Raw genomic sequence first — 13530 nt, forward strand, 5'->3', positions numbered from 1 at the left:
TTAAGGACTGAAGTTAAGTCCAATATTAATAATTCAATATTGAAACATGTAGGGCATTTTTTAACGGCGGGTGCAATATGTTTTAAGGGAAAAATGCAGGCCTTTTTTAAAAAAAAATTGTGGGTATATTTTACTCTAAACTATTCTCCAAAGCACCTGAGGGCAGGACAAGAAGCAATGGGTGGAAACTAATCAAGGAGAGAAGCAACTTAGAACTAAGGAGAAATTTCCTTGACAATTAGAACAATTAATCAGTGGAACAACTGCAGAAGTTGTGAATGCTCCAACACTGGAAGTTTTTAAGAAGATGTTGGATAACCATTTGTCTGAAGTGGTGTAGGGTTTCCTGCCTAAGCAGGGGGTTGGACTAGAAGACCTCCAAGGTCCCTTCCAACTCTGTTATTCTATTCTACTCATGTATTTATTCTCCCATCCCTATGTTATAGCAGCTGCTGGCTTTAGTTATTCAGACAGGGCGGCTTCTGTTAGTTCTGTCCCCAATGTTGTTCCCAATTCGGGTCTGAGCCTGGTGCCGAAGCCAATGATGGACGCCAGACACGAGGTGCAGGTTTTCTGATTGCTTTTTATTGGAGTACTCCAAGGAAAAGGGCTCCTGGCCAAAATGCCAAAAACAAAATGCCAAGAACAAAGGATTAAGTAAGCTTTATACATTTTCATTAAAAGAGAAGGCGGGACAAGGTGAGATAATAAGAAATATCATCTAATAAACATTTTAGTAATAATTCTACAATTTGTTCTATTGGTCTCTAGCTGTCCCTATTCCTAAGTCTTGGCTAATGAATGCCCCAGGAGTTATCTAATACACACTTTATTGCCTACAGGCCATCACTATTCCTAATTTTTAGCTGAGGTCTGCAAATTGTCTAACTCTTGTTACTTGTATCAGCTTTCTAAGTACCCAGAATTGTTACAAGATTTACACATGTATATTTCCTGTAAATAAACATTCTTTGTTCTTGCCAGAAAGACTCCACAATTACAGTCTTTCTGATTTACTTTCAAGTGTGTGTCACCACCTGGCTTTATTTTAGCATACTGCCCATCACCAAAATTTATTCTATAAATCAGATTTTGTAGGACAAGAGCAGGCAGAGTTAAGTGCATCATCAGTTTGGAGTCATTAAGTTGCCCCAAGCGATGCAAATCACATACACACGCCTTAAATTCCATTGACTCTTATCTGGCGCAGATTCAAATTCGAACTTCAGTTGACTCGATGAATGTCGGGCACAAAGGATCGGGACCTTACATTACGTTTCAGGTCAGAAGGTTTATTGCTCGAGCTCATTCAAAGGAATCTAGTCAAAATAAAGTTCAAATGTGAATCGGCGCCAGATAAGGGTCAACAGAATTCAAGGAGGAGGTTAGACTTGGGCCGCTTGTGGCGAAGTAATGACTCTAAGCTGATGACACACTTAAGTCCACCCCCAGCTCTGCCTGCTCTTCTACAGATGCATGAGGATCAGCAAAGTTATCGTGTCCCACTCCTCCTCTGACGGCCGGGTCTGGGAAGTCTGTATCAAGCGTGGCCACGAAGCCTCTGCAGCTTTGCCAAAGTCCTGTCAGAGTTCTCAGGGCAGGCAGGAATCCAAGGTGTGACTTCAGCAACCAGATGAGACTTTGCCTGACTCAAGGAATGCCAAAAAGCAGATCCTTTATATAGGCCATGGGGTGTGGCTCCATGACTCAGCACTTAACAAGGCCTGCCCCTCCCTCCCTTTTGCTGACGTCGCCTCTCCATTCTCCGGAAGCGGGGATCTGTCCACTGTGTCTTTTCGTCCTCAGCTGCCGGCAAGTCTAGCTCGTGGCTGGCTTCGTGCTCACACGCTGTAGGAGGGAGGTTTGTTTGCTCACTCTGTCTGGACATGGTGCCAGGGCTGGGGGCTGGAGGCATGCCAGGCCATTCTTCTTCACTGTCAGTCCCTGGCTCAGATAGCAGGAGATGGGAGGGGCCCGGCTGAGGAGAGGAGGGTGGACGAGGCTCAACAAAAGTCTTCACCTAGTCATGATGGCCTACAGAATGCTAATGGACACGACGTGTCGTACTTGCCTTGAGCCAAGCTATGTGAATGTCACATAGCTTGGCTCAAGGCAAGTACGACACACATGTCCATTAGCATTCTGTAGGCCATCATCAAAAAAAAAAAAAGAAGAAGAAGACATACCTACCTATTGAATTGTGAACTGCAAATATGGTATGATCAGTAAGTATCGCTGATAATGGTTATGAAGATGCTGATCACCAGCAACACAAGCTGAACTTAACATGATAAACTAAAGAAATGAAAGCGTTTTCCTCCACACCCGTTGAGAATTGCTCCAGGCAACTACAATAATGCATGTTCTTGTGTGAAGAAGGACCATAAGTAAATCAATTCTGAAGGTGAAGTTTGAAAGATGTGGGGCATTTTTTTTTAATCCTTCTTGAATTCAGCTTAGGAAATATACTACTTTGGAGAAGGAGTTGTTCTACTGCCCTTCTCTGACAAAGGATTCTCAAGGTGGTTCGCCACATACACAACCTCCACATAAACACAAATCCATCATAAGGCCAGAGGTCTTCTGCTTCCGGCTAATGGGTGAGACAAGTGCATGCTTACTACAGGTTGGCACAAAGTATGCCCTTCTAGTGGTAGTGATAAGCTAAGGAACTTAAGTTGATGCTTTGGAGGATGGTACTTACTGATATGCAGGGACACGGTGGCTCAGTGGCTAAGATGCTGAGCTTGTCGATCGGAAGGTCGGCACTTCAGCGGTTCGAATCCCTAGTGCCCTGTAATGGGGTGAACTCCCGTGACTTGTCCCAGCTTCTGCCAACCTAGCAGTTCGAAAGCACGTAAAAAATGCAGGTTAAAAAATAGGGACCACCTTTGGTGGGAAGGGAACAGCGTTCCGTGCACCTTTGGCGTTGAGTCATGCCACCACATGACCACGGAGACGTCTTCGGACGGCGCTGGCTCTTCGGCTTTGAAACGGAGATGAGCACCGCCCCCTAGAGTCGGGAATGACTAGCACGTATGTGTGAGGGGAACCTTTGCTTTTTACTTACTGATACGGTACTTCCTTTTTCTTTCTTTCTTTTATCTATTTTTGGGGAGGGTTGCCTTTGAGTTAGTCTTTGACTCTGCAACTTCTTAGTTTAGTCCTTGCAGTTTTCTTGGCAAGGGATTTCCCCCACCCCACCCCATAAGTGATAGGTCTTGGCCTCTTCCTTTCTATAGTTGATAGTCACACAGCTGGCTTTTATACCTAAGGTAGAACTAGAACTCACCATCTCCTAGCAATTGGGCCAAAGTCACCCAGCTGGCTTTCATAGCTAAGGTGGGACTAGAATTTACTGCCTCTTGGTGATTGTCTCAAAATCCCCCTGGCAGTTTTCATACCTAAGGCAAGACTAGAATTCACAGACTCCTGGTGATTGACCAATGTCACTCAGCTGGCTTTGTGCCTAAGGCAGAACTAGAACTCACAGTCTTCCGGTTTCAAGCCTGATCCCCTAACCCAGGGCAACCTTAACACTCAAAGAGCCACAAAGATCCTAACCGGAAGCCCCCATTCAATTCTGGAGCCGACCAGAAGTCTGGTTCCCCGGTCATCGTCTCCTCCTAGCGTGGCATCCTTTTTCCTCTGCTGACCGGAAGTCCAATTTCCCACCACCACCACCATAGAGTCTCCTCCTAGCACAGCGTCCTTTTTCCTCTACCTGTCCTAACCAAAAGCCCTATCAATTGTGGAGCCAACCAGCAACAGGGAGCCGTAGCAGAGGGATGAAAGAGCCACATGCGGCTCCAGAGCCACCGGTTGCCGACCTGTTGTGTCTGCGCCCCCCCGAGCTGGGCCCCCTGCCAGAAAGTGACTCGGAAAGTGAGGGGGAAGGGCCATCAGGACTTACCTCTGGAGCACCGCCTTCCTGGCTCAGCTCCAGGAGCCAGAGGCAGGCCAGGTAGAGGAGATAACGAGGCCTCCGTCCCCTGACTTTTCCCCCCCCAGGCCACGCCTCCAGACCCAGATGATGGCAATCAGGCCTGGCTGGACCCTAGGTTTCGTAGGCAGGAGAGGCGGGAACAACAGAAGCAGGGGTGGGGCAGGCCTAGGAAGTGCTGAGTCATGGAGCCACACCCCACTTCATGGCGAGCAAATCAACTGCCTAGAGGGAGAGAATTGGAGCTGAAGTCCTGTTTGTTCCTGGTTTCCTGGTTGACTCATCGGCATCAAGAGAGATAACAGAGACACTTGGCAGATGCTGGCTAGTTTGCTGCCAGAGCTGATAGTTGCCGGCTAATTAAATCATCGCTCGTGTCTCCCGGACTGAGGAGGGGACAGAACACAACCCCTGCCCTAACCACTACAACAAACTGGCTATTTTAGTTACACTTAACCACCTTATTTTTTTTTTTTCTAACAAACCGGAGTGGTGAGGTCTCCCAATGCTTTTGCCCTTGCCTTCTGTCAGCCCTGCATAGCACATAAAACTTCTTATCAGTATAATTATTTGTTATTGTTTCAGATGTTTATTCCTCCTTGAGGGACAGGGGTTAATTAATCATTTCACCTTTAAATCCCACTTATTCCTCTGACGTCTTTTTTGCATGCCTAGAAAAGATCAAAGAGAGAAGGAAAGGAATAATTCACTCTAGCCAAAAGGCGCCTTAAGGAATTGCGTTCTGTGGGAAAACTGAATCCCAAATACCCATCCCCAGTTAGCTGATCAACAGAGAAACAATGCAAATATTTTAAAAATTGTCACTGGAATAAATATCCTGTTCCAAGCACACAGTTTGTTCATTTGTTTGTTTGTACAAATATACCTGCCTTCCTTTCTGTACCTCGAGAAAGTCTCAGACAATTAGATTTTAGTGGTCTTTTTTTTCTTGAGTGATTAGCAACTTCATTGTAAGTGAATCGCCTGCTTGCATTCAAAGGAGAATTAATACGCAGTCTTATTTCTTTTTCCCCCCACACACACAAAACACTGAAAACCCCCCAGGTTGCTTTAGTCTCGCTCGATCCTCTTTTTGTAGGAGGAAAAGCTGTGAATTAAAAAAGAAAACTGAAGTTTTTTTTAAAAATGGAAAGGATTAGTTTCTAAAGGAAACACAGTAGAAGAAGCGGATAAGTCAAGGGTTTATTCCGTTTTATTCCTTTCTATTATTCCGTTCACTTTGGGTGCCAACTGAGGCACGTTCGCCCATCAGAGCCAAGTCTTAGGAGTTGGTGGGGAGGGTTTCGTTGGAGACCTTGCTTGAAAATACGCCCTATTACTCAGAATAGCAAAGTTCTTCCTTTGAACCTTGAAGGGAGATGTTCTGTCCCCCCTTCGCCTCCATCTGAGTGGTGGCTTAATTAGCCGGCACTATCAGCTCTGGCAGCAGAATGGCGAGCGTCTACCAAGTGTCTCTGTTATCTCCCTCGACGCCGATGAGTCACCCAGGAACAAACTTCAGCTCTTAGTTAATCAGTTGATTTGCCTGCTACGAAGAGGCACAGCAGTTCTTGCTGCCTTTATATCCTGTGGGGTGTGGCTCCATGACTCAGCACTTCCTAGGCTTGCCCCACCCCTGCTTCCTGCCTACGAAACCTAGGGTCCAGTCAGGCCTGATTGCCATCAGCTGGGTCTGGAGGCGTGGCCTGGGGGGGAAGAGTCAGGGGATGGAGGCCTCATTATCTGTTCTACCTGGCCTATCTCTGGCTCCTGGAGCTGAGCCAGGGAAGCCGGTGCTCCCGAGGTAAGTCCTGATGGCCCTTCCCCCTCACTTTCCAAATCACTTTCTGGCAGGAGGGCCGGCTCAGGGGGGGGGGCGCAGACACAACAGGAGAGCTGGAGACCAAATTGAGGCATCCACCATAAATAGCTGCTAATTAATGGGTAGGGATGAAGCCACCGAAGGACCACAGATCAGGAGAAAACTCTCAACTCCATCCTTCAAAGAATGACCTCTTTCGCCAAGGTCATATGTAAAATAAAGTGGAGATGTCACAGCAGGCAAGATCATTAATTTTAGATGATGAAGAAAAAAAGATGTGGAGACTCTAGAAAGAGTGCAGAGAAGAGCAACAAAGATGATTAGGGGACTGGAGGCTAAAATATGAAGAACGGTTGCAGGAACTGGGTATGTCTAGTTTAATGAAAAGAAGGACTGGGGAGACATGATAGCAGTCTTCCAATATCTCACGGGTTGCCCCAAAGAAGAGGGAGTCAAACTATTCTCCAAAGCACTGAGGGTAGAACAAGAAGCAATGGGGGGAAACTAATCAAGGAGAGAATCAACTTAGAACTAAGGAGAAATTTCTTGACAGTTAGAACAATCAATAAGTGGAACAACTTGCCTGCAGAAGTTGTGAATGCTCCAACACTGGAAATTTTTAAGAAAATGCTGGATAACCATTTGTCTGAAATGGTGTAGGGTTTCCTGCCTAAGCAGAGGGTTGGACTAGAAGACCTCCTAGGTCCCTTCCAACTCTGTTATTATTATTATTAAGGTGTAAAAGGCTGTAGGGGTTGAAGCATGATCGAGTTTGGCTTGTTTCACAATTGGACAAGTGGTTATCTTTATCAGCTTCCCACAGCCTGATCCCACAACATCGGTGAAGTTCCAATTGCACATCTAGAAGGGATTCTGCACGAACTCTATAGTCATCTGGACAAAACTCCATTGAAAGACTTTGGGATGTGTACTGTTACCTTAAAGTGTCATTCAATTCAAGCATCATTCCTCACGCCTCCATGGACACACCCGTGTCGTTTTCTTGATTGCCGTATGGAAGTTGTGGTGCTGTCTTGAGCTTGGTTCTTCTCTTGCAGACTTTACATTACCCAACTAGGTAACATCATCAGTGCTAGAAGGGAGGGGCTTTGCTCTCTAGGTATGTACAAGTGGCTTGCCCTGTTAGTATTGGTGGGAGCATTCTTGGTGGTTCCTCGGTTAGACTGATTACTGTTGGATTGTTTGTCTGAGTCGGTTTCCTTGATTGGGATAATATTGATCTAGTGTTAATCATGGTGTAATCTGCAGTGATTAACTGCCAGGACTACTCTTAGCAACACTGACAGTGCAAGTTACTTGTATATAAACGTAGCTCCCACGTAACACCGCTCCTGCGCAGACTGCACTGGCTACCTGTGGCCTTTCGAGTGCACTTTAAGGTTTTGGTTATGACCTTTAAAGCGCTCCATGACTTAGGGCCTGGGTACTTACGGGACCGCCTGCTGTTACCGCATGCCTCCCACCGACCCGTACGCTCTCACAGAGAGGGACTTCTCAGGGTGCCGTCCGCCAAGCAATGTCGGCTGGCGGCCCCCAGGGGAAGGTCCTTCTCTGTGGGGGCTCCCACACTCTGGAACGAGCTTCCCCCGGGTTTACGCCAAATACCTGACCTTCGGACCTTTCGCCGCGAACTGAAGACACATCTTTTCATTCGCGCGGGGCTGGCTTAGATTTTATCGATTTTAAAATCTTTATTATTAATTTTAAATGGGTTTTAGTTTTTATATATTTTAAATTTTTAGGCTAATTAGAATAAGTTTTTTAATCTTGCATTTTAAACTGTATATTTTCTTGTCTGTTTTTATTTTGCCTGTACACCGCCCTGAGTCCTTCGGGAGAAGGGCGGTATAAAAATCAAATAAATAAATAAATAAATAAATAAATAAATAAATAAATAAATAAATAAATAAATAAATAAATAAATAAATAAATAAATAAATAAATAAATAAATAAATAAATAAATAAACAGAGAGTAAGCTCCATTCCCTTCTAGCACTGATGATATTACCAGAACAACTAGACACAAGAACACTTTTTTCCCGAATGCCATCCCTCTGCTAAATAAATAATTCCCTCAACACTGTCAAACTAGTTACTAAGTCTGCACTACTATTAATCTTCTCATCGTTCCCATCACCCATCTCCTCCCACTTATGACTGTATGACTGTGACCTTGTTGCTGGTATCCTTAAGATTTATATTGATATTTTGATTGTTTCCTGATTGCTTATTTGTACGCTACTGTATGACTGTCATTAAGTGTTGGACCTTATGATTCTTGATGAACGTATCTTTTCTTTTATGTACACTGAGAGCATATGCACCAACACAAATTCCTTGTGTGTCCAATAAACTTGGCCAATAAAGAATTCTATTCTATTCTAGTTGGGTAAAGAAACATCTGCAAGAAAACCACCAAGTTCAGAGAGCACGAAAGACCCCACAGTCCTCCTCCTCCTCTTCTTCCTCCTCCTCCACCATCATCGCACTCCACAAAGTCCACTCCTTTCTAAGCACTGATGAAGTTACCTAGTTTGATAATGAAACTTCTGCAAGGAAATCACTAAGCTCAGAAAGAGCCAAGCACCCCACAGATATTAACTTAATGTACAGAAATTGAGTTGGAATAGAATAGAATAACAGAGTTGGAAGGGACCTTGGAGGTCTTCTAGTCCAACCCTCTGCTTCGGCAGGAAACCCTACACCACTTCAGACAAATGGTTATCCAATCTCTACTTAAAAACTTCCAGTGTTGGAGCATTCACAAATTCTGGAGGCAAGTTGTTCCACTGATTAATTGTTCTCACTGTCACAACATTTCTTCTTAGTTCTAGGTTGCTTCTCTCCTTGATTAGTTTCCACCCATTGCTTCTTGTCCTGCCCTCAGGTGCTTTGGAGAATAGCTTGACTCTCTCTTCTTTGGGGCAGCCCCTATTGTTAATATGAAAATCATTTACCCTTGTGTGATTTTTTTTTTTTTGGTGGGGGGAGGTGTTTTAGACTTTCCTAAATAACCTACAACCCTGGGATTGGCACATCCACATATCAACCAAGCCAGATCCTGGTTAGCATCTGAAACCTGATCAAATCAGCCAGCTGCCGCTGTTGCTTCTGCCTGTCCTGTCATCCTTCTCATCGTGTCAGAATTAGAAATACGGAGGTGGTTAGTTGAATGTGCTTTGAATCATACAATGCACAAATCTGGTGTCTGTTTTCCAGACACATCTGCTGCCCCCAAAAGAGTAGCTTTTGTGCAGCTCCAATGAAACAAGACATCCATATAATTTCCTTATGTTTCCTTCATTACCTTTACAAGAGGATTTAGAAAGTGCTTTACAGACCAATTCTGGGATAAAACATCCAAGACTATATTTTGGAAAAGTGTCTATTAGCAGAGCACCATCAGGCAAGCAAGATTCATGCAGAATTTGAAAGCCGTTTGTGGACTTTCTGCATGTTATAAATGGTTAACAAAAGGCTCGGAACATTAGTTTTGCCTCTGGGGTTACCTGCTGACTGCCTTTATATATACTTCTTCAGTTCTTTTAGCTGTTTGGTCTAGTGGTTAAGGCACCAGGCTAGAAACCAAGAGACGGTGAGTTCTAGTTCCGCTTTAGGGATGAAAAGTTGGCTGGAAGACTTTGGGCTAATTGCCAGGAGACAGTGAGTTGTAGCCCTGCCTTAGGCACAAAAGCTAGCTAAGTAACTTTGGGGCAATTGCCAGGAGAGAGTGAGTTCTAGTTCTGTTTTAGCCATGAAAGCTGGCTGGGTGAATTTGGGTCAGTCACAGTGAGTTCCAGTCCCATCTTAGGCATGAAAGCAAGCTGGGTGCCTTTAAGGCTTAAGCCAATCACTAGGAAATGGTGAGTTCTAGTCTGCCTGAGGTACAAAAGCCAGCGGGTGACTTTAGGCCAATCACCGGGAGATGGTGAGTTCTAGCGCCACCTTAGGCATGAAACCAGGCTGGTGACTTTGAACCGGTCCCTCTCATTCAGCCCGATCCATCTTGCAGGGTTATTAATTGTGGGGGAAATATGAGAAGCAAGGAGTAATTAGTAAGTTTGCTGCCTTGAATTGTTTATAAAAATATATAATTTTGGAAAATAATTCATAATATATAAATATATATAAAACAGGAAAGAGGGAGGGAGGGAGGGAGGGAGGGACAACAGAGTGTGAGTCCATCACCAGGCCAATTCTTTCTCACACAACCATACAAATACACATGTAGAAAGAAGGAAAGAAAGAAAGAGAGAGAGAGAGAAAGAAAGAAAGAAAGAAAGAAAGAAAGAAAGAAGGAGGAAGGAGGGAAGAAAGAAAAAAGATAGAAAGAAAAGAAAGAGGGAGGAAGAAAGGAAGGAAGAGAAAGAAAGAAGGAAGGAAGGAAGGAAGGAAGGAAGAAGGAAGGAAGGAAGGAAGGAAGGGAGAAAGATTGTGTGAAAAAGAAGAGAAGAAGAAGTTGTTTGGGGAAGGAGAGAGGGAGGAAAGTTGTGTGAGAAAAAAGGAAGGAAGGAAGGAAAAGAAGGAAATGAGAGGTTTTATGGGCAGGAGGAAGGAAAGGGAAAAAAAGGAAGGAAAGAAGAGAGGTTGTATGAGAAGAAAGGAAGGAAGGAAGGAAGGAAGGAAGGAAGGAAGGAAGGAAGGAAGGAAGGAAGGAAGGAAGGAAGGAAGGAAGGAAAACTATGGGTGGACTCCATGTCTCCTTATCTCTTAGCATTTCAAAATTCTATCCACATGCATTTCCGTCAACAGGCTTTTAAGGTTCAAATGTAAAATAATGTTAGCCTCTGTTGTTATTGTTAACATTGTTTGCATCCTGTTTTCTTTTCTTTCGAAATATCACTAACCTCCTAGAGTACTCACTAGAGGAGAAAAGCAGGGGATTAAATAAAAATGAAGTGAAATGTAGTCTCTCCGCAGATAGAGCTGGAAGTGAGAGTCTCTTAATTCATTAGGGTTCCTTCGCACACAAGTGCGGGTTCGAACACATCTGCCTTACAGAAAATTAAACAGTGAACTCCCAAACTCTGCAAACAAAACATGGCAGCAGGTTTTTCCCCGCTCCTTCCCATTTGCCTATCCGACACCAGTCGTACAAAACTTACAGAGGTTCTGTTTTATGGGGAAGGTTTGAATAAATTGCTTATTTGCTGTCTGCAATCGTGCCTATTCAAATGTAAGCTGATAGAATTCACTGAGGCTTATTCCCAGATCAAACCAAGGGTGGGCTGCTGAAGGTTTGGGAGAACCTCTAGCTGAAATTCTGTGCAGATCAGAGAACCCACAAATCCCACTCCTGGCTGGCCCTACCCGCCCTGCCCCGCCCAGGAGTCCCTCCATGGCCCGTTTTGGATGCAGGTAAGTGCAGGGCGCACACGGAGGCTCGGGGAGGGCGAAAAACGGGCCTACTGGAAGTTCAGGGAGGCCGGAAATGGGCCCATTTCCAGCCTTCAGAGGGCCTCCAGACCCTGGGGATGCCGTCTTTGCCCTCCTAGAGGCTTGAGGAAAGCCTCCAGAGTCTGGAAAGGTGCAGGAGGCTGACTAAGCCACACCCACCATGGCCACGCCCACCCAGCAGCCAGGCAGAAAACCCCTTGCTAAAATTTTTAAAGCCCACCCCTGGATAAAGCACCTGTACTTTTTTTTTTCCCCTTTTAAAGGTGAATCAAACAACGCAAACAGAATCAAGACAAGCACTGATTTCATTTCTAATTTTGTAGCCACCACTGGCAAAAATTCCTGCTCCTCGGTTTACAAATTTACCGACAGAGCGCCGTCGAGAAAAACGTATTTGTAAAGCGCCCGCTCGGTGGCATACCTCAAAACGTTAATTCAAAGTTGCTGGGTTTGAACCAAATTCCTGAGGTCTCGGCGCTCAAAGGGACTCAACCTACGGATCTAACGCGTACCATGGGAAGAAATTTGTCGAGGTGGTTAATTTCCCATGATCGAGTTGTCGTTCTCTTAATTGGCTGTTTAAAAAATAAGGCCAGCTCTTCCAGTATCTGGAGGAAAACAAATTGTCCCATCGATAAAATGGATTTAAACGACTATGTCCAAGAAAAGTCCCTAAAGCTGATAGAAACCGTGTGAAACGAAAGGCGGTGGTGGGGGGGAGGCACAAATCTATTGATCGTGGCTGCATGTAGCATCAGTGCTCACACTTTGATGCATCGGCTTTGGTCTATTTTGATTCGACGCGGCCTCTTGATTTGATAACACTCCAGGCAAACAAGGGCATCAAAGAACAGCCTTTGTTTTGCTAGTTAAAAGATCCGTGAATGTACAGATAGTTCCTTTTAATGTCCAGATCAAATATGCTGCTCTAACACTAGAAGTTTTTAAGAAGAGGATGGACAACTATTTGTCTAACATGGTACATTCCGTTCGGACGTCATCACGTCTCATTTATCCACATTTTTGCACTCTCTGTGCATGCGCAGAAGGCCCTCCGCATGTGTGGAAGTGGTCCCTGCGCTCACATTTGTGAACCAGTAGCAAAGCTAAGTGAATCCCATCCCTGGGTGGACCCCCTCTTCTTTGTGGCAGCCCCTCAAATATCGGAAGACTTAGGGCTTACGGGACCGCCTGCTGTTACCACATGCCTCCCACCGACCCGTACGCTCTCACAGAGAGGGACTTCTCAGGGTGCCATCCGCCAAACAATGTCGGCTGGCGGCCCCTAGGGGAAGGGCCTTCTCTGTGGGGGCTCCCACACTCTGGAACGAGCTTCCCCCAGGTTTACGCCAAATACCTGACCTTCGGACTTTCCGCCGCGAACTGAAGACACACCTTTTTATCCGCGCGGGGCTGGCTTAAATTGAATTTTAAATGTTAAATTTTATTAATTTTAAATGGGGTTTTTTAGCGTATGGTAAATTTTTAAATTTTCAGGCTAATTTAAATAAGTTTTTTAAATTCCGTTTTAATTGTATTTTGTATTGTTCGTTTTATTCTGCCTGTACACCGCCCTGAGTCCTTCGGGAGAAGGGCGGTATAAAAATCAAATAAATAATAATAATAATAATATCACATCTCCCCTAGTCCTTCTTTTCATTAAAATAGACGTGCCCATTTTATTTTCTTTAGGAAAATAAATCAAGAAATTACTTATTTAGCAATCAACAAGGGAAGCTTTCGCATTATTGATATCCGGCCACGTTGTTAAGCATTAAGCAGGCAGTGGGGCCTATTTAAAGTGAAAGCAAGAAAAAATGAGCCAATTGAGGTCAGAACAAGGAGTTGTTATTTTAAGTCTGGAGCAAAACAGAAAGAGCGCCCTTCACGAGGAAGAGACCCGCCTAAATAAGCCTTATTGTACGAATTACACGTAGCCTTCAACTTAACAACCACGATCTTGAGTCCAACATTTCCGCTGCTAAGCGAGACAGTTGTTAAGTCAGGTTTGCCCCCATTTTACGACCTTTCGTGCCACAGCTGTTCAGTGAATCAGTGCGGCTGTTAAGTTAGCAACACGGTTGTTGAGTGAATCTGGCTTCCCCGTTGACTTCGCTTGTCAGAAGGTCGCCAAAGGAGATCACGTGGCCCGGTGACACTGCAACCGTCGTAAATATGAGAGCTTCTGTGCATGCGCCGATCGTATTTGACGACGTCGGGGCGGTTAGGCGGTGCCTCCGGCTGCTGCTGCTGCTACCAGTTCGCCTGAACTGAGATTAACCAGTAGCAACCCACCACTGGGTTGGTAAGTATTAAAAATGGTCTTAAGTCACTCATCTCAGTGAC

At 44.9% G+C, this 13530-nt stretch overlaps 1 protein-coding gene across 2 annotated transcripts in view; it reads left to right on the top strand.

The window, feature by feature from the left end:
• CTNNA2 (catenin alpha 2) overlaps positions 1 to 13530 on the top strand; it is a 698304-nt gene that overhangs the window by 666308 nt on the left and 18466 nt on the right. The window lies entirely within an intron of this gene.

The sequence above is a fragment of the Ahaetulla prasina genome, chromosome 8 (genome assembly GCF_028640845.1).
Source record: "Ahaetulla prasina isolate Xishuangbanna chromosome 8, ASM2864084v1, whole genome shotgun sequence".
Lineage (NCBI taxonomy): Eukaryota > Metazoa > Chordata > Lepidosauria > Squamata > Colubridae > Ahaetulla > Ahaetulla prasina.